At 35.0% G+C, this 25,013-nt stretch overlaps 1 pseudogene; it reads right to left on the bottom strand.

Annotated features, from left to right (window-relative positions):
* Positions 1–14,659: 14,659 nt before the first annotated feature.
* Positions 14,660–24,623, bottom strand: LOC149232228 (putative UDP-arabinopyranose mutase 2; annotated as a pseudogene).
* Positions 24,624–25,013: the final 390 nt, after the last annotated feature.

The raw sequence follows: 25,013 nt of genomic DNA, 5'->3' as shown, positions 1-25,013 counted from the left end.
GATTGGTTTTCTAAGACCAATTTCAAGAAACATGAACCAATTGAATCCATTTCTATCATCCATAAATTCCATCATTTTTCATCTCCAAACTCACAAGCTATTCAAGCACTTTCACTAAGCATCGTCATCGCCATTTTCCTTGTAAGTGTTGCATGTTTTCCACAACATTTTCCATAATTTCCATTCATTAACCCATTAATAGAGACATTCAACTCGCTTACATGCTGATTTTTCCTGTTGATTTCTGTTCACTTGTTTACCCTCTTGCCATTTTCCTTTTCGTTAAATAAATCTTGCTTGACGCAAATTTTCATCTATAGACCTTCCAAAATCATCATTTCATACTCATTATATGATGGGGCATTCATAATGCCTCCCTTCTAACAAGGCTTGGCCTATTGACATCAACACATTATCTAGCTTTAGGGCTAGAGTCCTTATTAATACCTTGACGCTTGTATGAATCAATGACAAGTTCTCTCGCCAACAATCATGGGAATACATCAATGTCCCTTGATCGTTGGATCTTGGAAGTGGCTCGACATCAGCTCATCTATTCGCACTTTGCAAGATTTACTTAGGTACCTTGGCACTCGTTGACATTAATGACACGTTTTCCTCGCATTGGTTAATGAAATTAATTAATGGCGGATAATCCAATGACTTCTTTTCATGCTCGACAACAACACATTTATTTTCATGACTAGAATTGTACCATCGGGTTTTGTAGCAGGTGAAGACTATATCATTTCAGCGTTTTGCAGTAGATACAACAGATTCAGGAGGAGAAATGAAGAATCCATTTTCACCACCTCATCCATCATTTATGCAACTAAGAAGCAGATGAAATTCTACATTCTATTCCATGATCCAGCAAAAGTTATAGCTTCTCTACATATGCACAGTTTTTCCACTTGCTAGGTAAGTAAAGGTATGTTATTTTCTAGCTTTTAATCATAGAATTCCTTGAATACTGAAATTATAATTTTTGGAAAATACTTCACCATATTTCCTTTCTCATTTGAAAAAAAAAACTATAAATACCTTTGGTTGGGGGGTGGGGAGGGGTGAGGAGAAGGGACATCCATTTATTATCACATCCATATCACTTCATTCCATTTCACTTCATTTCATCCCAACATACTTGTCCTAATCAATTATGATTGCATTATGGTTCAAAGTTTATGTGATTTGCAAATAAATGCCTAAATGATGAGCATATTGTATGGTTGATTTAAAGATGTATTTTTAAATATGTTTAGTGAATCTTGCTGCGCCAAAAGGAAAAAAGGCATTGGTACACAAGAGCCAATACCAATTAAGATTTGGTTGTCACACAAGGACCAACCAAACATGTTGCAATTCAATGTATGATAAGGAATACTTTGCAAAAAGAAATGAAATTGTCAAATGCAAAGTTTAAGGACAATTGATAGAAGCCAAACTCATTCAAAAGTAAATCATGATTAAGAAATGCAGTAGATTGAATGAGGACATGCAATAACGTCAGTTGGGGGTATGTAGAGTCTCCAAAATGTCCTCAAAATATCATCCACTTTCACCTTTATTGCCACCATTTAACTCACATGTCGCAACTCCATAGCATATAACATTTCATTAGCCTCCATTTTCATGATTACATGGGGTTACCTTTGTGTTTTCCAAAAGCTAATGATTTCTAGTATTTTAAGTGAATTTATTGTTGAAACTTAGAAAAATGACATATACCTTCTAATAATTAAAAGTGGCTTGAGTTTCATGAGATGTGTAGGTCATTTGGAAGCTTCCAAGGTACCCTTATGTGGCCTCCAATGCTCAAATTCGAATTCCCTTCAAGATATGGAAGAAGATTTGCATAAAGGTCAAAGAGGATATGTGTATCATCATTACCTATTTGAGTTGTAACTCTATAAGGGCCTCATAATTACCTATTTGAGTTGTAACTCTATATGGGCCTCATAATTACCTATTTGATTTGTAACTCTATGAGATTTTATAGGGATCTGGGGAGAGAATAATGGACCTCCATTAATGAGGTAGCTTCTTATGTTTTTGTATAAATAGGAGAGCCTCCTCTTTTCAAAGGCATGTGTAAAGTTGGAGATACTCGGGTGTTCAAGTTAATATTACTCATGTTTGAATGGAATTTAGATTTAGCACCATGAGCACGAGTGATGTTCACCTCTTTCTGGTAATGCTTGCATTGGGAGCCTCTCAAATCGCCATCTCTCATGCTTTTGGATTGGACACCTATAATGTGTGAGAATTATTGTTTTTCATAGATTAAGATTTATACTTTCATAGATTAAGATTTATTTCCTTCATATCTTTTCCTATGTGAGAGGTTAAGAGTGATTGTTTTTTATTTTCTTTCATATCTTTTCCTGTGTGAGAGGTTAAGAATGACTGTTTTTGCTTTCATTTCATCTCATGTGCTTTTGATTATTTATTTCATAGGACCCTGGTATGATAATGCACACATGATCCCTTACAGTAGATTTCATTTCATGTAATTTCAATTCCGGCAAGTGTGGTATATTAATATTTCCTTCCTGCAAGTGTGGTAGATTAAGATTTCAATTCCTACAAGTGTGATGGATTAAGATTTCAATTCCATGCGCTGTACTATAAGTTCTTTTGAATTGATTTTTAAATTTGAATAGGTGAATTTGGTTTGTCGTTATTTGGTTTCGCAGTTATATTGATCTAAATTGAAAGTTAATTTCTAGCATATATAGTGCATGCAGGCTTCAAAAGTTTTACGAAATTCCTGGGTTGACAATTAAAAGATATGTAATAAATTTGCGTCAACACAACTACAAAGCTCTCCATGTTACAGGTGGTGGAGATTGGAATTAAGAAGTTGAAAACATGAAAGACAAAGGACTTGGTTGAACTCCAAGCAGAGTATCTAAAATGGGGAATGGACATTCTTGCACCACACATCATGGAAATATTCAATAACATCATTCAGCAAGGTCTCCCAAGGGACTGGACAACTAGACTAGAAATACCCCTTTTTAAAAGTGGAGGCATTAATAATCCTTCCAATTACAGAACCATTATGATCAATCCTTTGTTTGCAAATATTTTCGGTAACATGGTAGAAAATAGAATCCGTAACTGGGCAGAAGTAAAAGAAAAGAGGGCAAAAGAACAAGCAGGTTTTAGGCCGAAGAATTCTACAGTGTATCATGGTATCACATTGGGACACATTATTGAAAAGGTTTAGGGGGACAAAGAAGAAGTATTCTACTGCTTTGTGGACTTCAAAAAGGCAGTTGACACAGTCCCTAGAGATAAGTTGTGGTGTAGAATGGAAGAGCTTGAATTTCATTCGCATTATAGATATGTTGTCCATAGACTTTATGAAGAGGTGAAAGTCAAAATTAGAACCTCAATGGGTATTTCAGAAAGCTTTAGAAGTGACATTGGAGTCAAGCAAGGTAGCACTCTATCTCCTACTCTTTTTGGTTTATATATTGACAAACTTGAAGAGTGGCTAAATCTGCAAGGTGGAGATGGTGTTCGGTTGGGGGAGTTTGTGATAAAACTTCTTTTATATGCTGAAGATCTTGTTTTGATATCTAAATTGGCCCATGGATTGCAGATGCACTTATATGCTCTTGAGCATTTTTATAGAGGAGTGGGGATGTAAGTCAATATTAGCAAGACCAAAATAATGATTTTCTCTAACAAAAGGAAGCAGAGCCAGTGTACGTTCTTCTTTCAAGGCAACATTCTCGAAGAAGAAAATGAGTACAAGTACCTCGGGATTGATTTCAAAAATAAAAAAAATAATTGGGAGGACCGCAGGAAGAAGAGAATTTCAAGAGGGTGGAAAGCATTATATTCTCTTCAAAATAGTTAAAGTTATTTTTTGACTCCTAGTTTGTCCAGTGATGCTATATGGATGTGAATTCTAGGTTGGCAACACTCCCGTCTTAAAATGGAAACAAATTGAGAAAATCCAAAAACGCTCGATCATGAGCAAGTTAAAAATAAAATTTTTGGTACCTTATGAGATAATGTTGACTGAAACAGGAGTAACTCCCATTGAAGTAATTGCTATGGTGCAACTCAAAATATATCTTAAAAGAATTGAGCAAATGGGAGTAGGTAGATGGCTTAATGTTATTTTCAATGAAGGCATGAGTGAAAGAAAGAAAACATGGATGAGACAAAACCACACATGGATGCAAAAATTGAATATCTACCTCAATGTATGTCCCACAAATAGAAAGGAGCTAAATGATTTCGTTATAGACAAGTTTCGTAAATGGGTATGGGGAAAAGAGTTGGGTAGAAAGAAGAAGAGTTGGCTTAGATAAATTCTACACGCTTCAACAACACCTTTCAAAAATGTCAAAATCATATTTTGTGGTGGCTCTATCAAGCATAACCTATCTATCATTCTTGGAGTTTTGAAAAGCCATGTTTGTCCTATGAAATGATGTCCTATAGCTTTTGGAGAGATATCATAAAATGTTTCAAGCTCAAACAAGTCATGAGGTAAGAGAACAAAATCTTCATATCTAGTTTTAATAGAATTAGGACATGTTCTCAAACATGAGATGATGTTAACTATATTCAAAGGATATTATCTCGAAACATTTGGTGAACAATTTGTTTACCCATCTATGTGGGTTCAAGTCTATGGAAGCATGTTATATCCAGACCATTAGTGATGTTTATGAAATAGTCGCGTTTGGTATAACAGTGGCAGCCATATTTTCAAAGATACCGATTCTCCAGGAATTCTCATTAATGTTAAAAAAACATGATGTTAACTATTTTAATAAACACTACTACAAATGTTCAACAAATGATCCAATTTGTAGTTTTCCCATAGGAACAAACATCTTGAAGAATATAAAGATAAAATGTTGGCACTCGTCCAATCATAAGCATATACATTAAAATCATATGATAACAAAACATATTCCATGTAAAAAAATGCCTTTGAAAACAAGAAAATGCATGTCTTCTACAATTGTCTTGAGCATTGATTTCGTATTGTCTAATTAAATCCATAGACATAATAGTTGTCTTAGTTCAAAAACATGTAATGCAAATTTGTTCATGTCTGGCATGCCCCATTATTGGAATCTTATCATAAGTGTCTACAGAAAAACAAAATAAAAAATGAAATATCGTTTGTCCGAGAACAATTCCTTGTCTAGTTGATGTGTGGTCAAACAATACATAAATCATGAGGAAGAATGATGGATGGCTTGGTATTTGAACCCACTAGAGTTAAACAACGCGGACATGTGCACACAACAACCATTGTATCCATAAGCAAAATACAAAGAGAAACTTGAAGAAAGTTGGTGTTGAAAATTAACAGCTTTAAAAATAAACATATTACCAACTTGAATACGGCATGTAATCAATATCAAAATAGTATTTTCGCTAATATGCCTATTGAACGCACAAATCTTGCACATGGACATTGAAGCTACTATTAAAGAGTATGAGCTCATGGACACTGGTGTATTGTGCTTCAAGAAACATTAACAAACTTAATTGCAACGAAGAGTATGTTTGCAAATAACTATTGTTATTAGTCAAAATTTTTCTTTCATGGATTTGCCAAGAAAATAAGTTGATAGGTAATGTCAATTATCAATTGGATGATGTTTTTGATCTCCATAATGGTATTGAAAAAAATGTCAGGGTAATGAAAGAACTAAGGAAAGAAATTCAATGCAACACCAAACTCTCCAATCCATGATATCTTAGTTTTCGATAATAGCATAATGCAGTGTGTGAATTATACACTTTAATACAGATAACAACCTACACTCTTAGAGGTACCATGGTGCAATCTACTTTTGTGGATTTTGTGTACATGCGTGACCTAAGGAAACAAGGAATTGGTACACAAGAGCCAATACCAATTAAGATTTGGTTGTCACACAAGGACCAACCAAACATGTTGCAATTCAATGTATGATAAGGAATACTTTGCAAAAAGAAATGAAATTGTCAAATGCAAAGTTTAAGGACAATTGATAGAAGCCAAACTAATTCAAAAGTAAATCATGATTAAGAAATGTAGTAGATTGAATGAGGACATGCAATAACGTCAATTGGGGGTATGTAGAGTCTCGAAAATGTCCTCAAAATATCATCCACTTTCACCTTTATTGCCACCATTTAACTCACATGTCGCAACTCCATAGCATATTACATTTCATTAGCCTCCATTTTCATGATTACATGGGGTTACCTTTGTGTTTTCCAAAAGCTAATGATTTCTAGTATTTTAAGTGAATTTATTGTTGAAACTTAGAAAAATGACTTATGCCTTCTAATAATTAAAAGTGGCTTGAGTTTCATGAGATGTGTAGGCCATTTGGAAGCTTCCAAGGTACCCTTATGTGGCCTCCAATGCTCAAATTCGAATTCCCTTCAAGATATGGAAGAAGATTTGCATAAAGGTCAAAGAAGATATGTGTATCATCATTACCTATTTGAGTTGTAATTCTATATGGGCCTCATAATTACCTATTTGAGTTGTAACTCTATGAGATTTTATAGGGATCTGGGGAGAGAATAATGGACCTCCATTAATGCGGTAGCTTCTTATGTTTTTGTATAAATAGGAGAGCCTCATCCTTTCAAAGGCATGTGTAAAGTTGGAGATACTCAGGTGTTCAAGTTAATATTACTCATGTTTGAATGGAATTTAGATTTAGCACCATGAGCACGAGTGATGTTCACCTCTTTCTGGTAATTCTTGCATTGGGAGCCTCTCAAATCGCCATCTCTCATGCTTTTGGATTGGCCACCTATAATTTGTGAGAATTATTTTTTTTCATAGATTAAGATTTATACTTTCATAGATTAAGATTTATTTCCTTCATATCTTTTCCTGTGTGAGAGGTTAAGAGTGATTGTTTTTTATTTTCTTTCATATCTTTTCCTGTGTGAGAGGTTAATGACTGTTTTTGCTTTCATTTCATCTCATGTTCTTTTGATTATTTATTTCATAGGACCCTGATATGATAATGCACACATGATCCCTTAGAGTAGATTTCCTTTCATGTAATTTCAATTCCGGCAAGTGTGGTATATTAATATTTCCTTCCTGCAAGTGTGGTAGATTAAGATTTCAATTCCTACAAGTGTGATGGATTAAGATTTCAATTCCATGCACTGTACTATAATTTCTTTTGAATTGATTTTTGAATTTGAATAGGTGAATTTGGTTTGTCGTTATTTGGTTTCGCAGTTATATTGATCTAAATTGAAAGTTAATTTCTAGCATATATAGTGCATGCACGCTTCAAAAGTTTTACGAAATTCCTGGGTTGACAATTAAATGATATGTAATTAATTTGCGTCAAAACAACTACAAAGCTCTCCATGTTACAGGCGGTGGAGATTGGAATTAAGAAGTTGAAAACATGAAAGACAAAGGACTTGGTTGAACTCCAAGCAGGGTATCTAAAATGGGGAATGAACACTCTTGCACCACACATCATGGAAATATTCAATAACATCATTCAGCAAGGTCTCCCAAGGGACTGGATAGCTAGACTAGAAATACCCCTTTTTAAAAGTGGAGGCATTAATAATCCTTCCAATTATAGAACCATTATGATCAATCCTTTGTTTGCAAATATTTTCGGTAACATGGTAGAAAATAGAATCCGTAACTGGGCAGAAGTAAAAGAAAAGAGGGCAAAAGAACAAGAAGGTTTTAGGCCGAAGCATTCTGCAGTGTATCATGGTATCACATTGGGACACATTATTGAAAAGGTTTAGGGGGATAAAGAGGAAGTATTCTACTGCTTTGTGGACTTCAAAAAGGCAGTTGACACAGTCCCTAGCGATAAGTTGTGGTGTAGAATGGAAGAGCTTGAATTTCATTCGCATTATAGATATGTTGTCCATAGACTTTATGAAGAGGTGAAAGTAAAAATTAGAACCTCAATGGGTATTTCAGAAAGCTTTAGAAGTGACATTGTAGTCAAGCAAGGTAGCACTCTATCTCCTGCTCTTTTTTTTTTTATATATTGATAAACTTGAAGAGTGGCTAAATCTGCAAGGTGGAGATGGTGTTCGGTTGGGGGAGTTTGTGATAAAACTTCTTTTATATGCTGAAGATATTGTTTTGATATCTAAATTGGCCCATGGATTGCAGATGCACTTATATGATCTTGAACATTTTTATAGAGGAGTGGGGATGTAAGTCAATATTAGCAAGAGCAAAATAATGATTTTCTCTAACAAAAGGAAGCAGAGCCAGTGTACGTTCTTCTTTCAAGTCAAAATTCTCGAAGAAGAAAATGAGTACAAGTACCTCGGGATTGATTTCAAAAATAAAAAAATAATTGGGAGGACAGCAGGAAGAAGAGAATTTTGAGAGGGTGGAAAGCATTATATTCTCTTCAAAACAGTTAAAGTGATTTTTTGACTCCTAGTTTGTCCAGTGATGCTATATGGATGTGAATTTTAGGTTGGCAACACTCCCGTCTTAAAATGGAAACAAATTGAGAAAATCCAAAAACGCTCGATCATGAGCAAGTTAAAAATAAAAAGTTTGGTACCTTATGAGATAATGTTGACTGAAACAGGAGTAACTCCCATTGAAGCAATTGCTATGGTGCAACTCAAAATATATCTTAAAAGAATTGAGCAAATGGGAGTAGGTAGATGGCTTAATGTTATTTTCAATGAAGGCATGAGTGAAAGAAAGAAAACATGGATGAGACAAAACCACACATGGATGCAAAAATTGAATATGTACCTCAATGTATGTTCCACAAATAGAAAGGAGCTAAATGATTTCGTTATAGAGAAGTTTCGTAAATGGGTATGGGGAAAAGAGTTGGGTAGAAAGAAGAAGTACTACATTAAGGAATTCAACCCTATGTGTAATCTCCAACAAAAGGAGTACATTAGAGATAGCATTCCATGGAGGGAAAAGGTTATTATTTCTCAATTAATAGCCAACTCACATAAAACGCGGTGTGAAATAGGATGGTGGAAAAGACCTAAAGAAGATTGGGAAGAACAGGTGTGAACATTTTTCACGTCTGGGGTAGTGGAAGTGGAAAAGCATTTCACTTTGGAATTTGATGCATTCAAAGACATCAAAGAAATTTATGGGAATACGTTAGCATCAGTTTCTTGGCATTGTCCTTTCAGCAAGGGGATTATTGGAAGGTTGGGCCAACTCATCATTAGTTTGAATAAGAAAATGATTGAATTGAAAAAAGTGAAGAATTGGGAACTAATGGTCCCACCGACTATTTTTAGTCTCATGGATGTTAAAATATCATTTCATTTCATTTCATATACTGCCAACCCATTAATGTATCAATGTCACAGTATATATTGGTAGTTGAGGCCTTGGATCCAAGCTCACGAGGAAGGATATCAGAAGTTGAGCAGTATGTTGAAGTGACAACCTTCCTCTACATAAGGTCGCTCATGGCTGCACGTGACATAAATGTGTAGAGTATGCCGAATGGACACACACGTCCCAAAGAGTATTGTATGAGAGAGAAAAATTTAGTGATGTGATAGAAGTAGACAAATTGGAGAGTAAATAGTTTGGGAAAAGCTAGAGTCTTACATCTTCTCTTTTCACAAGTTTCCTAGGGAGTGAAAAGATCCATTCCTCAACATTTTTTCATTTTTCATAGGTTGGGAGTGGGACATGGTAGCAGATATCATGGGAAGGACTGTTTTGGATAGGCTACAAGGTAGAGCACTTGTGACCAAAGGGAATAATGGGATAGTCATTGTCGTACACGTACATGATGTCGTTATGGAAATCAACAGAAGGAGAACAGAGGGGGTGAAATTCAACTTCACTATAATAAGGTAATTTCTGTACTTTTTGGGAAATGAGGATGAAAAGCTATCAAATGTATGATCTTGATCCATTTATTTTTTATACCATGTCTATGTTATAACTAACCATGATGTAATCGAAGGGAGGGTATTTGTTTTCGCTAACCAGAAATAATGGTATCATGTGTATCAACAGTGCTTTGTGCACTTAAAGTAATGATTCATTGAAAAAATAAGTTACTAGATTATATTTCACTGACCATTCTTGCATTTGGAAACTTAAAACCAAACTCAGTAGAGGAACATTTAAAAGTTTTTTTTTTTCTTAAAGGACGCAGTTCTAATTCTACATCAACCTTCCACAGATGAAATGACTGAGATATTTAATTTATAAACCTACCAAGGATTTGAATCAAATCAATAAGGAAAATATACTTCAAATATTTAGTCTGTGTTTCTTCATTGTGCTTTTCTTATTTATTTTCAAAATAGAGCATTAATGATTTGAATATGATTTTCACATATCATTTGATTAATTTGCAAATGCCTTCAAACCTTAGGTACATGGATATAATGGAAAATTATCAAGCAGCTAATGGGCTGTTAATTTGTAGATATAATAATTATCAAGCATTAATGAGATGATCAAAACCTAACTTATTTAGAATGAACAAAGACACAATACGTTTAAACATAATCCAATGCATCCTTGATCTCCTCTTTGAAATGGCGATCGATCCCTACCCTCTCAACAATATCAAAAACTCACAAGCGTTCAAGTAGATCAAGCGAATATTGAAAAGGCAGTGCAATAACAAATTCTCCATTTAACAGTTTTTAAAAATTATATATATAGAAAAGGGCCTTCCTGAAATAATATTTTCATCTTGATTCCATGGTTTTTGAATTTATTCAAGATGAAATTCAAGAATTCAAACATTTTTCGTTCCTTGTATGCATGAAAACAACTGCAATAGATGTCGGTGAGCTGAGCAATGATCCATCCTTGGATTGAAGTTTGATTATTTTCTCCCAATCTATTGATTCTTGCAGGCCTCCCAAAGAATACAGTAATGTTGCTCAAAAAGGCATAGGGAAGATTAGTAGGAAGCTTGGTCCAAAGTATTATAAAAAACCTACAAATTACCAATAGGGGATGATGCAAAAATTGTAGGTTAGCATGGACATCTCCTTATTGTTCCTACCAAAACTTCTTGTTAGAGTTCAAAAATAATATGAAAATTTGCATCTTGACATGCATGAAACACCACAACATTTTGCAACAGTTTCTTATAAACAAACTCAATCTTAGCTGATAGGGCATGTCCCTTCCCATGCTCCTGTTTTGCTCGAAACTTCTCATTGATGAGATATTTAGTCTCAACTCCTTACAATTGTAGCCTCTAGACTAGAATTGTGTTCCAAGGTCTCAACTATCATGTGATATCCTGTAATGGCCATCCCATTTAATCTACTCATCAAATAAAATAAAAGAACATGCTCACCTTGATAACTTACTTGTGCATCAATGTCCATATCAAATAATGGTGTCACTATTGAAGCATCATCTGCTGCGTGCGAAAACTTTGCGATTTCAAATGGATTAGGTTGTCTAAATTGGATTTTTTGTATAGACTTTGGAACTTTCCATGCCACCCCTGAAAAATTTCAAAGTGAAATCCTTTTGTAGGCTTTTTCGTGAGTGCCTATATTACGTTTTTCTTGCCTATCCATTGATTTTCCTATCTATTTCTATTCCATGATGATAGGAACACAACACATGAATTTTCATTCAGAGGGATATCAAGTTTTGTTTCTAGACTATGTTGATCTTCTAATATTTCTTGGTTTTGTATATCTCAAACCTTTCCCTCTTTTCTTAGTAGTGAAGTCCCAAATCCCTGTTTCCTTTCCTCAACACAGGTTGTAATATTTCTTTGGTTAAAACGATCTCTTATACAAGCATCTAAACCAGAACTATACATTAATTTACTTTCAATTCTTTTGATTCTTCAGCTTCTATTAAATAACTTCCAATAACTTTCTTGCTTCCAAATTCCTTATTCACTTTAAGCTTGTCTTCAGATGATAACATAGGTGCACTACATGTAACATCCATCTCAACTAAATTCTTTTCATTTCTATTCTCATAGTTTTCTTGCATTATGATTTCCTTTCAATTACCAATTAAAGAGACTTGCATCAGTGATGCTAGTTGTACTTTGTTCAACAAACTCAAGTTTAGACAACTACCCAAAAAACTCACCATCATCAAGTCTATTCATGTTAATAAAATCCCCCTAACTCTATTCATATTTCAATATTAAAAAAGACAAATCATGTAAGATATACTAGTAATTAGCATCATTATATTAATTAAAAATATAATCAAATAACTAAATATTTCGTAATCACTAAAATAAGAATTAAATATTGAAATAAAAAAAAATATGAAATAACTATTTGAAATTTGAATAATGAATAAAAATATGTAATAATATTTTTTTAGATAAAATGTCTATTAATAAATAATTAAGGTTTAGTGGTTAATTCAATTTTTCATATTGATAATTCAAATTCAAAATTACATGAATATGAATATTAAATAATATTTTTTAATATATATTTTGTATATTTTAATGTAATATGTATATTATGATTTTCTTCTAGTATTTATATTAAAAAAACCAAAATTACAATGTAGCAAATTGAATTTTATTATTTTTATTACTTTTAACTTTATAAGGATAGTACAAGATCTCCCAACTTTATATTATTCTTAACCGATATATAAATGTTTACCTATCAATCCTTTACTTATTATAAATTGGATATATTAACATAAATTTAACTTATTAAATAAGCATGTAAAAATGTGTACAAACTTTTTTACATTACACCTATATTGGTTGTTATATTATTCTTAACCCATATGTAAATGTTTATCAACCAATCCTTTACTTACTATAAATTAAACATATTTTTACATTACACCTAGAAGACACCCTTATAACACCTAATTTAAGGTTCCGAAACATTAACTAAATAAATCATATGATAAATGAAATTACCAAATAATTAAGAAAAAAATGTATGGATTGCACATTCTTTGAATTTATTACCATTAAAATTGATTATCATTGGGAGTGTGTATTATTTAAATGAATACCCTACTTACTCAGTTTTAACTCTAAAATAAAATCTTCCTCGGTGCACTGTATTATGTCCTAATTGATTATCATTAGGAGCGTGTATTATTTAAATGAATACCTTACTCATTTATTCTAATTTAAAAATAAAATCTTCCTGGTTATATTTGGAAATATTCCTTGTTATATTTGGAAATTGTTGTGTGCATTGTATTATTATTATATTTAATTTTTATTTTTATTAGTGATATGATAAATTTGTGAGTTAATGATTTTGATTTTTAAACTAAAACATGTAAATTCCTCATATAAAATGCAAACAAAAATCCCATATTATATATATATATATATATATATATATATATATATAATCTGTGGTGACAGTTCAATTGATGATTAATATGTGAATAGAAAAATGCAAAGTTCAAAATCCCTTGTTATGACCAAGCTTAAGAAAACAGTGACAGACTGGAAATCATAAAAAATGTACTAGTTATAACTACACGCTGGGGAGTTCTTCGGAAATAACAAAAGAAATTATATATACTTTTTAAATACAATCAGAATTACTCCCAATTTCTTTTATCTTTTTGTGTTTAATAAAATCTAAAATTAAACTCCAAAATAATGATATGCCATTAATCACAATGGAAAAAAAAATAAATTTAACTTTTCATCTGAACAAAAAAATCAACTTTTTCATCTAATACAAAACCACCAACAACAACAATACAAAACCACCAACAACAACAAGGGTGAGACTACTACAAATCAATTTTACAAAACATAAACTATGTAAATCATAAATATGCGCATAACATATTGAGAGAAGGCTATGTCATGAGAGTCTTTAGAGAAAAAAACGTTGTCATGAAAGGTAGGGTATATTACCCTACTAAAACACCACGATTTTACCACGACAGATAGAATAGTCACGACATACATGTTTACGAAAATTGAATTTCATCAATCTCGATCCAATAACATACATGTCATTGCATTTTCCAGGACATTCCATTTTCATTTTGCGTTAAACATTCAAAATTTTCCAACTAACACAGCGGTCTGCAATTTATTACACTCACAAAAAACCTAATCTCAATAGCGGAAGTAGATCCATGCAGATACTCGATACATGGCATTGCATTGTCAGTGTCATTGATACTCGATCCATTTTCATTTTGTGTTGAACATTTAATTATGTTTTTCAATAAACACGGCGGTGGGGAATTACAGTCCCAGAAAAACTTAAATCTCAATGGCAGAAATAGATCCATGCAGATACTGGATACAAGCATTATCCATGTAATAACTGAAACAAATAAAATATGCAATTGCAGCACCAAGAAAAACGTAAACCATCCATCCATGCAGATACTCAATCCAAGCATTATCCATGTAATGACTGAATGCTTCTCGAGATGTCCATGTAAGACCTATTATTATCTAACCGAATAGAAAACATATCCATGCAAATACTGCATGCAGATTCTCAGAAATAATTGCATCCCAACAAATGTTTCTCTGGATGTCAATGTAGCCCCTACCATTATTTAACTGCATTAAAAAAAACAAGTAATAACTACAGCTCAACTGAATAAACTATTCATCTACCAAAATTCTCATGCCAAAATAATAAGAGGCACTACCGCTCAGAGCTTACAAATGCAAGTAATTAATGTGGGAGATCCTTGCAGCTACTTCGCGGGTGACTTAGCTGATCCATTCGGAATTACTTCAGCATGGTCGGCAGTGGGATTGAGCTCATCCCAAGCTTCAATCCAAGTGACCATGGCATCTGCCAGCTTCTGGAAATACGGATCTATTACTCCAAGTTTCTCCCTTACCTGCTTTGACAGCTCAATGTAGCATTGCTGGACAGAGGTACATTCCTTTGGAAGTGTGGCAGATTGGAAAAATGGAATAATGTCCTCTTGCCAGAATATTCCCTTGTATTCTTTCTTCAAATTAACAAAAGGGTTACTGGCCTTGCTGTGCCAAATGTATGGCAGCCCTGTCTTCGCACCCAATCCCAAGTGGTCGCAGATGACCTTGTGTAACATCTCTGCCGTAAACCGTATGAGATATTTACTGGTTGGTTGTAACTGAGGGTCGGTAGTAACTCAATAGTTACGAATAGTTAACAGTTGGTTTTCGAAACGGATTCTTGGTTCGGAACTGCTTCTTGGATTCGATTTTAACCGGGATCTCTGCAAAGGATCTGGGGGGGCGTCTCGTTGCTCTTACCTGGAGTTAGTTTATTCAGCTCCGTTTTGTCCGCTCCCTAAACCTGATCACTCGGCTCTAATGCCCTGTTTTGGAGGTCGGATTTGGTTTTCATCCAGCTTGGGGGCCTTTCATACTTCTCAGACAACAGCGTTGTTTCTTTGATGTGGAGGTCAAGCTGTAGCTCTCTGCACTTGGTTTTTGGAGCAAGAGATGACGGAGGATTTCGGTCCAGTTGCCTCATAGCCATTTCCTCATTGTTCAAGGCAGATTTTACATAACAATCTCTCACAATTGTTGCAAGATGTGCCCAAATCGATTCACAATGATGTCGCCTACGTATTGGAAGACTGGTCTATGAGGTTACGTGTTTGATCCACGCTCCTCTGTTTCTGTTTCGGCAGAGCATCACGCTGAACATATGAAGGTCATGTGTTTGACATACAATGGTGTTGCTTCTGTATCCTGGGAGCCTATTCGGTTCAACACATTCAATTTGTCGTTTCTGCAAAGGCGGCGTGTGGTTACTCCCGAAATCCCATGTCCGACAGATAAATTTGCAAGAGACCGCCTGCGTCTAAACATATATGCTGACGACGTAATCATGCGGTCCAGTTCCCCTGTCAGCTATTGTTCAAGCTGCATTGCTGCAGCTGTTGTGCGCTCCATGTCTACAGCAGCTTCAGCTTGTTGATGACGCAACTGAAGAGATAAGTATTATGACAATCTTGGAAAACATAAGAGTTTATGCTGGTATTGTGAAACGAGTATGTGTTATTGTTTATAAACATAGCTATTTTGGGTAAGGTTATGAATATGTGTTATTTTAATAGCTATTGCATTCTTGGAGAAGAGAATGAGTGTTAAAGAAATATAAGTAAATATTGCATTCTTGGCATATTAAAGGAAAATAGATCTATATAATGCATTCTTGGCATATTAAAGAAATAGATCTAAATAATGCATTCGCATTCTTGGCATATTAAAGAAAGGGAAGCTAATATTGCATTTATGGAAAGAAAGAATGCATATAATAGAAATAGAAGTAAGCTGGATTTTATTGGAAAGGAATGCATGTGCAAAGGCACAGAACAATAGTTTATTACCTAGTATGTAAACTTAACCATTGTGTTATATGTTTTAAAGGAAACATGGACTTGTAAACTAATGGTTAGATCTCTTAGAGAGAGATATGTGTGAAAAATGGAATCAGAATGTACTGGAATAGATGTACTAGTAGTAGTATGTGATGCTTGCTCATGCAGATGAGAAGATGATAAAGATCATTTTTAGAGGTTGTTTAATGGATTATTGATAATGTAACTAATCTTGTTGCCAAGATTGTGTCAACAGCATTGACAGGAAAAGATGGCGGTTGGTGCCAAAGGAAAGTAATGTTTAACAATGGCAGGAAAAGGATTATTCGTCCATGCAGATGAGATCAAGCTGCAGTAATGTCCATTGCTAGAACATTTATGCCACAAGGAATGTTGCATGTGGCGGTATGTAAATAATAGAATACATGTAAATTGTATTAGCTTTTAGCTAGTTATGTGACAGCTTAGTGATAGTTCATTGTAAAGATTTTAAGACAATGGTTAAGGGATGGAATCCCTTATAAGCCATTGAGTGAGGGGTGAAAACCCTCACGAGCGTTTAATAATAAGATTAAACATTTGCTGGTTTTCACCCTACGGGGTTTCCAGGGTATATCCGTGTTCTATGGTGTGATTGATGTGATTGCCTTATGTGTCTGTTGATAATGATGGGTCCTTAATGATGATGGTTCTTTATTTGATGTGACAACCATAATGTCTTGGTACATGATTATCTAACATGTTAAGGATATCAAGAGAGGGATGCATGGATTCATGAGACAGTTATGTTATTACAGTGATGGTAAAGGTTACGCAATGGATATGAAACTTACTGTCTTTGATGGCAATTCACGTGAAGTAATAATTAATAGTATATCTACGGTTAATGATGATTTGTGGAGTTGTGAATTGACTAATTGCTTGTGGTAATTGCATAAAAAATTCTAACTCCCTACCTTTTACATGCGAGGTTACCGGGGTATGTGACAAGTGGTATCAGAGCTAAAGGTTGCAATACTGGCGCCTTTGGGAATTGGTAAGCGGAAAGGATATTGAGGTACGCCATCAGTAGGCATTAACTCAGGTATGAGTTTAATCAGTCGCATATTCATTTATGTCGTACACTACTTTTGGCATGATGGGTGTGATTCATGTTTATAACTTCTTTGAGAAGTAAGTAATAAGTTGTTGCATAACTACGTTCATAATGTTGGATTCCTGATGAGGATAAAAGACAATGAAACTTTTGTCACACTTACAAACAATATTGAACACTCATTACACGTAAGAACAATATTGAACAGTCATTGAAGAAAGTGACAACGAACTACCAAGTTTGATTTGCAAATATGGCAATAACAATGATTCATTTATTAAACAAAATTGAAGTTACCATGAACAAAACTTAATGAGCCAATGCATGAATATAAATTAGGGGAACATCCTTGAATAGGATGAAAAATAGTTTTAAAAAAAGGACATTAGAAGAACCCCTTTGTATATTGAGAACATGCAATGAGTCAAGCAGCGAGACTTAACTGTCATAACTAACTTTGATTCAGTCTTGTCATGGATGCATGAAGACGATTGGTAGTTGAGATTGGTTAGTGTTGTATGACTAACCCATAGAACTTATATGCATTAATTGAATTGGACTTAAGATTATTACAATTTGTAAACAAGTGAAGGTTGATTGATGTTACGAATGTGTGTATGAAGGTTCTTACTCTCCTTGTGCTATAGTTCCGGTTGTTTATGAGAAGAGTTCTTAATTTTATTCACCATGAGAATGCATGATGAATAGTATATGCTTATGTCTTCATAGATTTAATGATGTTACCCTTTAATTAATCGAAATTCACTAGCATGATATGTGTTTATGTTAATCATTACTTGTTGGGAGATAAAAATCATTCGAGCTTCGATTTAATGATGGTTGAATTTATCTCTACTATGGGAATGATGGATTTCTTATGCATGTTGCATTCAGTGTGAGGTTAATTGTAAAGGCATGTTCAGTGGGTAACATTTCTAGGATCCATTCGTGGTTTGATTACATGCGATAATTATTCATAAATAGACTACCTGTGTTAATACAGTTGTCAGTAAACTCTAATTACCTTCCCCAACTATAGATGCTTCCAAAGTAAATGGAAGCAAGGAGAAGGAAGAAGACCGTGCTGTAGGGACAGACGAAGATGGGAAAAAGAGTCTGGGAATGACTAGATAGCGCTTGATGTGCATGTGAGAATTCCCTTGACCATGCTTAAGGAGTTGGAAAATGATAACTATAGTGTGTTGCTGTTAATGATTTTCGTAATGTCTCCTTGAAGTCATTATTCTGAAATGGATACATAGTAGTGTTATGATATTTGTTGCATCTAGCATCAAGTGGTAACTCTGGTGCATGTGTGACACTTAGGAGATTATGTCTCTAATTGCATAAGTAGAGCAATTGCTTCCGATAAGGGTGATTTAATTTGTTAGTTATGCATGTTGATCCAAGGATAAGATAAGTATCTTGCTCACTTTCTTGAAGAATACATATGAATGTTTATATGATTTCTTAGTAGAGAAAGTATTTGAATGCATGCAATGAAAGAATGGTTCTTTTCTAGATTTTCTTGGTAAAGAAAATGTGTTAATGCATGCAATTAAAGATTGATTATTTTGTATGCTTTCTTAATAAAGCAAATAAGTAGTTCTTATTGGGAAGACTCCACGTGAGTCTTGTATGTGAAATGCTTGTCTCTTGTCTATAAAATCCTTGCTAAATATGGCCAAAGTAACTTCTTGAGGAAAGAGTATATTACATATATACATAAATATAGTCTCATCCTAAGAGTATGCATGCTTCATGTATGAAGATGCAGGATTTTATGAGAATTTTCTTGAAAATAAAAGTAGAGGTTCTTTCCTTAAAGACACATTAGAATAGTGTTCATACAAGAACCAAAATCCTTACTTGTTTCATGAAAAGAACTATGTGCATTGAAGTAAAGTAATTGTGTTAGGAGAACACATGTTGCATATTGGTAGCTATTGTGACTTTGGAATTATAAGTCTGTGTGTACTTAAAGAAAGTGGTCATGTTAGCGTCCTCGAAAAATAATAATCTTTTGGAGAGATTGTCTTGTTAGATGAGCTGTGTTGATTGCTTGATTTTTATGCCTAAAGATAGATATCTTTAATCATTTCTTGAAAGGGAATCTTGAGAAACCCTCACATCGGAAGATAGAGAAATGAGGATTAAAATGACTTCCTTTAAGGAAGAGGTATGTGGTTTGTTGTATGAAATGATGGTAGTCTTCTAGTGAAGGGAATAAGTGTTGCATACATTAAAGAAGGGCTTATATGATAAGCAATGGTATGCACAAAGATTAGTCATTGTGACATAAGAGTTATGTTCTTGTATGTTAGAGAAAATTATGTTTAATTACACTAACGATGCATGACTAAAGCTAGCCATAGTAAACGTAAGCTAATACTCCATTAATGATGATTTGAATTGGAACAACAGACTATGGCAAAATTGGAAATGTTTAGATTATTAACTCAACTGTTGTTGACATTTATACATTAATGAGTATTTGCATATGCTTTTATACATGACAATATTGTATGCATGAACATTCTTGGAAATGGAATACGTGTTAACTGATGCATATTTATAAACTAACGTTGTTGATGGGATTAAGTAGTGGTAGCTTAATGGCAACAAGAAAAACTCATCACATAAATTGCTGCAATGTGAAATGCAATTATAAATGAGAAAGAATGATGTTGTATGATATGCATGAATTATGTTATTTGGAAAATTTGCATGCATACAACGTGTATGATGGATATGTTTCCCATCAATCTTGATGTTGTGGACCCATGATGAGGGATAAGTGTAAATGCATGGTGTACATGAATGTTTATTTTGTAATGATAATGATTATATGGTTCATTGTGTAATTACTTTGAGAAAGAGTAATAAATGAGAAATTTATCATGCCAGACAGTTGTAGATAGTTGGGTTGATGGCAATTACCTGCCCGGAGGGGTTGATGGTACTTGTCTGCCCGGATATGCCTTGGGTTGATGGCAGTTACCTACCCGGAGGGGTTGATGGTACTTGTCTGCCCGGATTTCCTCTCCCTAGAGATCAATGATCTCAGTAAGGGAAAAGAGTTTGCCAAGACGGTGAAGAGGGGTAAAAAGCCTGAGGCAGCTCTGTTGATTTGGAGCCTGTTGGAGGAGGCCCAAAATTCCTCATAGACGGGACGCTGTCAGAGGAATAGGCAGGACGCTGCCAAGAGGAATCATATATTGGACCCTATGTGGTCATTGGAATTCTTGAGCTGGTTGGCCAGTGGAATTCCATGTTAGACCTGGTAAGGTCTCTATCAAAGAAACTGTCTGGATGTGAAAATGACTCGATTTGGTTTTGGAAACCAGTTCCCATGGGTTGGGAATTCTTTAGTCCATTGTGGTCTCATGGCTAAAGGAATTAACTAATCAGCTATATGTTATGTTAAAACGAATTTTACATATAGTTGTGTAAAATATGTTATGCACATTTAACAAGAAATGAGCTTAGTGCTCAAGAAGGAGTAATTGAAAATTTTAAATTCCTTTATTGTATTATTAATTTTGTGAACATTTTAGTGAAAGCTAAGACAGTGTTTGCTTGATGCAGTGATTGACTGTTTGATGATTAGAGAGCTAGGTGCTCTTTTGGTACTTCTGGAAGTACTTTGCTGATGTCTTTAGTAAGAATTCTTTCAGTGTGCACGTGAGCAGTGATTGATCATTTGAAGATTGGTGTTAATGCTCTTTAAGTACTTGTAAAAGTACTGTGATTTAGAAATCATCTAGCATTGCACAGTTGAATTGATAGTCAAAAGTATTTCATTTGACTCAAAATATAAGTGACTAATGCAATTGAATTTGTTAGTCATATAATACAGGAATTACTTACCATGGAGGATTGAAGAATTTTCCAACCACTATTGAAATGCTTACATGAAGGTATTCATGATTTTTAGGCATAGATGGTAAGTAATGGTAAGTTGACACAGAGAATTGTTTATTATGAATGATTAAGGGCCAAGTGGTGGCGATTAGAAGTTGCATATTTTTGCAATTATGAATGCTTCTGACTATTGATGCTTATAACTAATGATATTTCTTATGATTATATCATTACTATTTTATTTGTTGTCATGTCTTGGAATGAAAACTCTGATTTTAAAGAGGAAAGGTCACATTTTGTGTGGATTCGATGGTAGTACCATGAGTAAGATCTCAAGTTCTCAATGAAAGATGAACACCGAGGACGGTGTTCCTGTTAAGGGGGGGAGTATGTAACATCTCTGCCGCGTCATAATAAACCGTATGAGATATTTACGGGTTGGTTGTAACTGAGGGTCGGTAGTAACTCAACAGTTACGAATAGTTAACAGTTGGTTTTCGAAACGGATTCTTGGTTCGGAACTGCTTCTTGGATTCGATTTTAACCGGGATCTCTGCAAAGGATCGGGGGGGCGTCTCGTTGCTCTTACCTGGAGTTAGTTTATTCAGCTCCGTTTTGTCCGCTCCCTAAACCTGATCACTCGGCTCTAATGCCCTGTTTTGGAGGTCGGATTTGGTTTTCATCCAGCTTGGGGGCCTTTCATACTTCTCAGACAGCAGCGTTGTTTCTTTGATGTGGAGGTCAAGCTGTAGCTCTCTGCACTTGGTTTTCGGAGCAAGAGATGACGGAGGATTTCGGTCCAGTTGCCTCATAGCCATTTCCTCATTGTTCAAGGCAGATTTTACATAACAATCTCTCACAATTGTTGCAAGATGTGCCCAAATCGATTCACAATGATGTCGCCTACGTATTGGAAGACTGGTCTATGAGGTTACGTGTTTGATCCACGCTCCTCTGTTTCTGTTTCGGCAGAGCATCACGCTGAACATATGAAGGTCGTGTGTTTGACATACAATGGTGTTGCTTCTGTATCTTGGGAGCCTATTCGGTTCAACACATTCAATTTGTCGTTTCTGCAAAGGCGGGGTGTGGTTACTCCCGAAATCCCATGTCCGACAGATAAATTTGCAAGAGACTGCCTGCGTCTGAACATATATGCTAACGACGTAATCATGCGGTCCAGTTCCCCTGTTAGCTATTGTTCAAGCTGCATTGCTGTAGCTGTTGTGCGCTCCATGTCTACAGCAGCTTCAGCTTGTTGATGACGCAACTGAAGAGATAAGTATTATGACAATCTTGGAAAACATAAGAGTTTATGCTGGTATTGTGAAACGAGTATGTGTTATTGTTTATAAACATAGCTATTTTGGGTAAGGTTATGAATATGTGTTATTTTAATAGCTATTGCATTCTTGGAGAAGAGAATGAGTGTTAAAGAAATATAAGTAAATATTGCATTCTTGGCATATTAAAGGAAAATAGATCTATATAATGCATTCTTGGCATATTAAAGAAATAGATCTAAATAATGCATTCGCATTCTTGGCATATTAAAGAAAGGGAAGCTAATATTCCATTTATGGAAAGAAAGAATGCATATAATAGAAATAGAAGTAAGCTAGATTTTATTGGGAAGGAATGCATGTGCAAAGGCACAGAACAATAGTTTATTACCTAGTATGTAAACTTAACCATTGTGTTATATGTTTTAAAGGAAACATGGACTTGTAAACTAATGGTTAGATCTCTTAGAGAGAGATATGTGTGAAAAATGGAATCAGAATGTACTGGAATATATGTACTAGTAGTAGTATGTGATGCTTGCTCATGCAGATGAGAAGATGATAAAGATCATTCTTAGAGGTTGTTTAATGGATTATTGATAATGTAACTAATCTTGTTGCCAAGATTGTGTCAACAGCATTGACAGGAAAAGATGGCGGTTGGTGCCAAAGGAAAGTAATGTTTAACAATGGCAGGAAAAGGATTATTCGTCCATGCAGATGAGATCAAGCTGCAGTAATGTCCATTGCTAGAACATTTATGCCACAAGGAATGTTGCATGTGGCGGTATGTGAATAATAGAATACATGTAAATTGTATTAGCTTTTAGCTAGTTATGTGACAGCTTAGTGATAGTTCATTGTAAAGATTTTAAGACAATGGTTAAGGGATGGAATCCCTTATAAGCCATTGAGTGAGGGGTGAAAACCCTCACGAGCGTTTAATAATAAGATTAAACGTTTGCTGGTTTTCACCCTACGGGGTTTCCAGGGTATATCCGTGTTCTATGGTGTGATTGATGTGATTGCCTTATGTGTCTGTTGATAATGATGGGTCCTTAATGATGATGGTTCTTTATTTGATGTGACAACCATAATGTCTTGGTACATGATTATCTAACATGTTAAGGATATCAAAAGAGGGATGCATGGATTCATGAGACAGTTATGTTATTACAGTGATGGTAAAGGTTACGCAATGGATATGAAACTTACTGTCTTTGATGGCAATTCACGTGATGTAATAATTAATAGTATATCTACGGTTAATGATGATTTGTGGAGTTGTGAATTGACTAATTGCTTGTGGTAATTGCATAAAAACTTCTAACTCCCTACCTTTTACATGCGAGGTTACCGGGGTATGTGACACCTTGACACACCATCCTGCCCACATATCGTCATAGCGACCAATAGGCTAGCCATCACCCATCAACCCAAAATACATGGCAGGGCCAATCAAGTCCCGATTGAAGGCCAAATTCATGCCACACATGGGGAAAAGCGTACCCTTTGGAATTGTCAAAACGGCATCAACATATCTGGTGTTGCGTTCGGAAGGTTTGACAAGTTGTGTGGGGGCATCGTAATCAGGGATATTCATCCAGAGGCCATGAGAAACTACAGTGGGTGTTCCATGGCGAAGGCTGAAGGGGTACCCACGTACAAAATCTGCACCCTGTCTGTATGGATCATACAGTGTATTGAAAAAGAATGGAGTTGAAGGAGAAAGCAAATTCATAATGTGCTGCTGGAGAGCATTGATGTCATTGCCGGAGGGATCCTTGGCAACGAAGCAGTCATCGTCAATAGTAAAGATGTATTTCTTCTTAGAGACCATGTAGCTGAAGCAACGGCAGGCACTGTCCTTGAAAGAGATGCAGGAGGCCTTGGGGCCCAAGATCCTCTCGATATCATTTCTATTGTACAGTTCGTAATCGAAACCCTTAGGCACACTGATGGTCTTCGACGGATCGCCATCCTGCACAATGATGAGGTGATAGGGCTCAAAGAATGGCCTCCACATCTCCAAGAAATCCAAGTTCCAGATCGTGGGTATCACTATGTCCAGCAACTCCTTCAGGATTGGGGTCGCAGCACTCGAAGTCGAAACTGCCATTGTTACTGGATCAACTGACCTACGTGCCAAGAAACCAGAAATGAAAGAAAATGAAGTACACACAACCCAATCTTTCACAACCCAATCTTCCACAACCCCAAAGGACTTTTCCTCTCAATCTTGATTTGGTTTCTCTCCGTAAGTGTATATATAGGTGTGGAAGAGCATTCCCCGGCAAGGGGTTCAAGAGATTTGTTATCTGGGGATTCACGCTATTGCCCAGACTCCGGAAGCCTGGGATAAATCACAATTAAAGTCTCCGGTTTTGACGGTAATTTTGCTTTTATAAAACTTGCTTTTAAAGTAAATTGTCCCGACTCCAGATCATCAATTTTATAAAAACTATAAAAGCAAAATATATTAAAC

The sequence above is a fragment of the Pinus tabuliformis genome, chromosome J (assembly GCF_031772625.1).
Source record: "Pinus tabuliformis cultivar Carrire ecotype Pingquan chromosome J, CPIR1, whole genome shotgun sequence".
Taxonomy (NCBI): domain Eukaryota; kingdom Viridiplantae; phylum Streptophyta; class Pinopsida; order Pinales; family Pinaceae; genus Pinus; species Pinus tabuliformis.
Note: the sequence above shows the minus strand (reverse complement) of the source record. Positions and strands in the feature narration are given on the sequence as shown.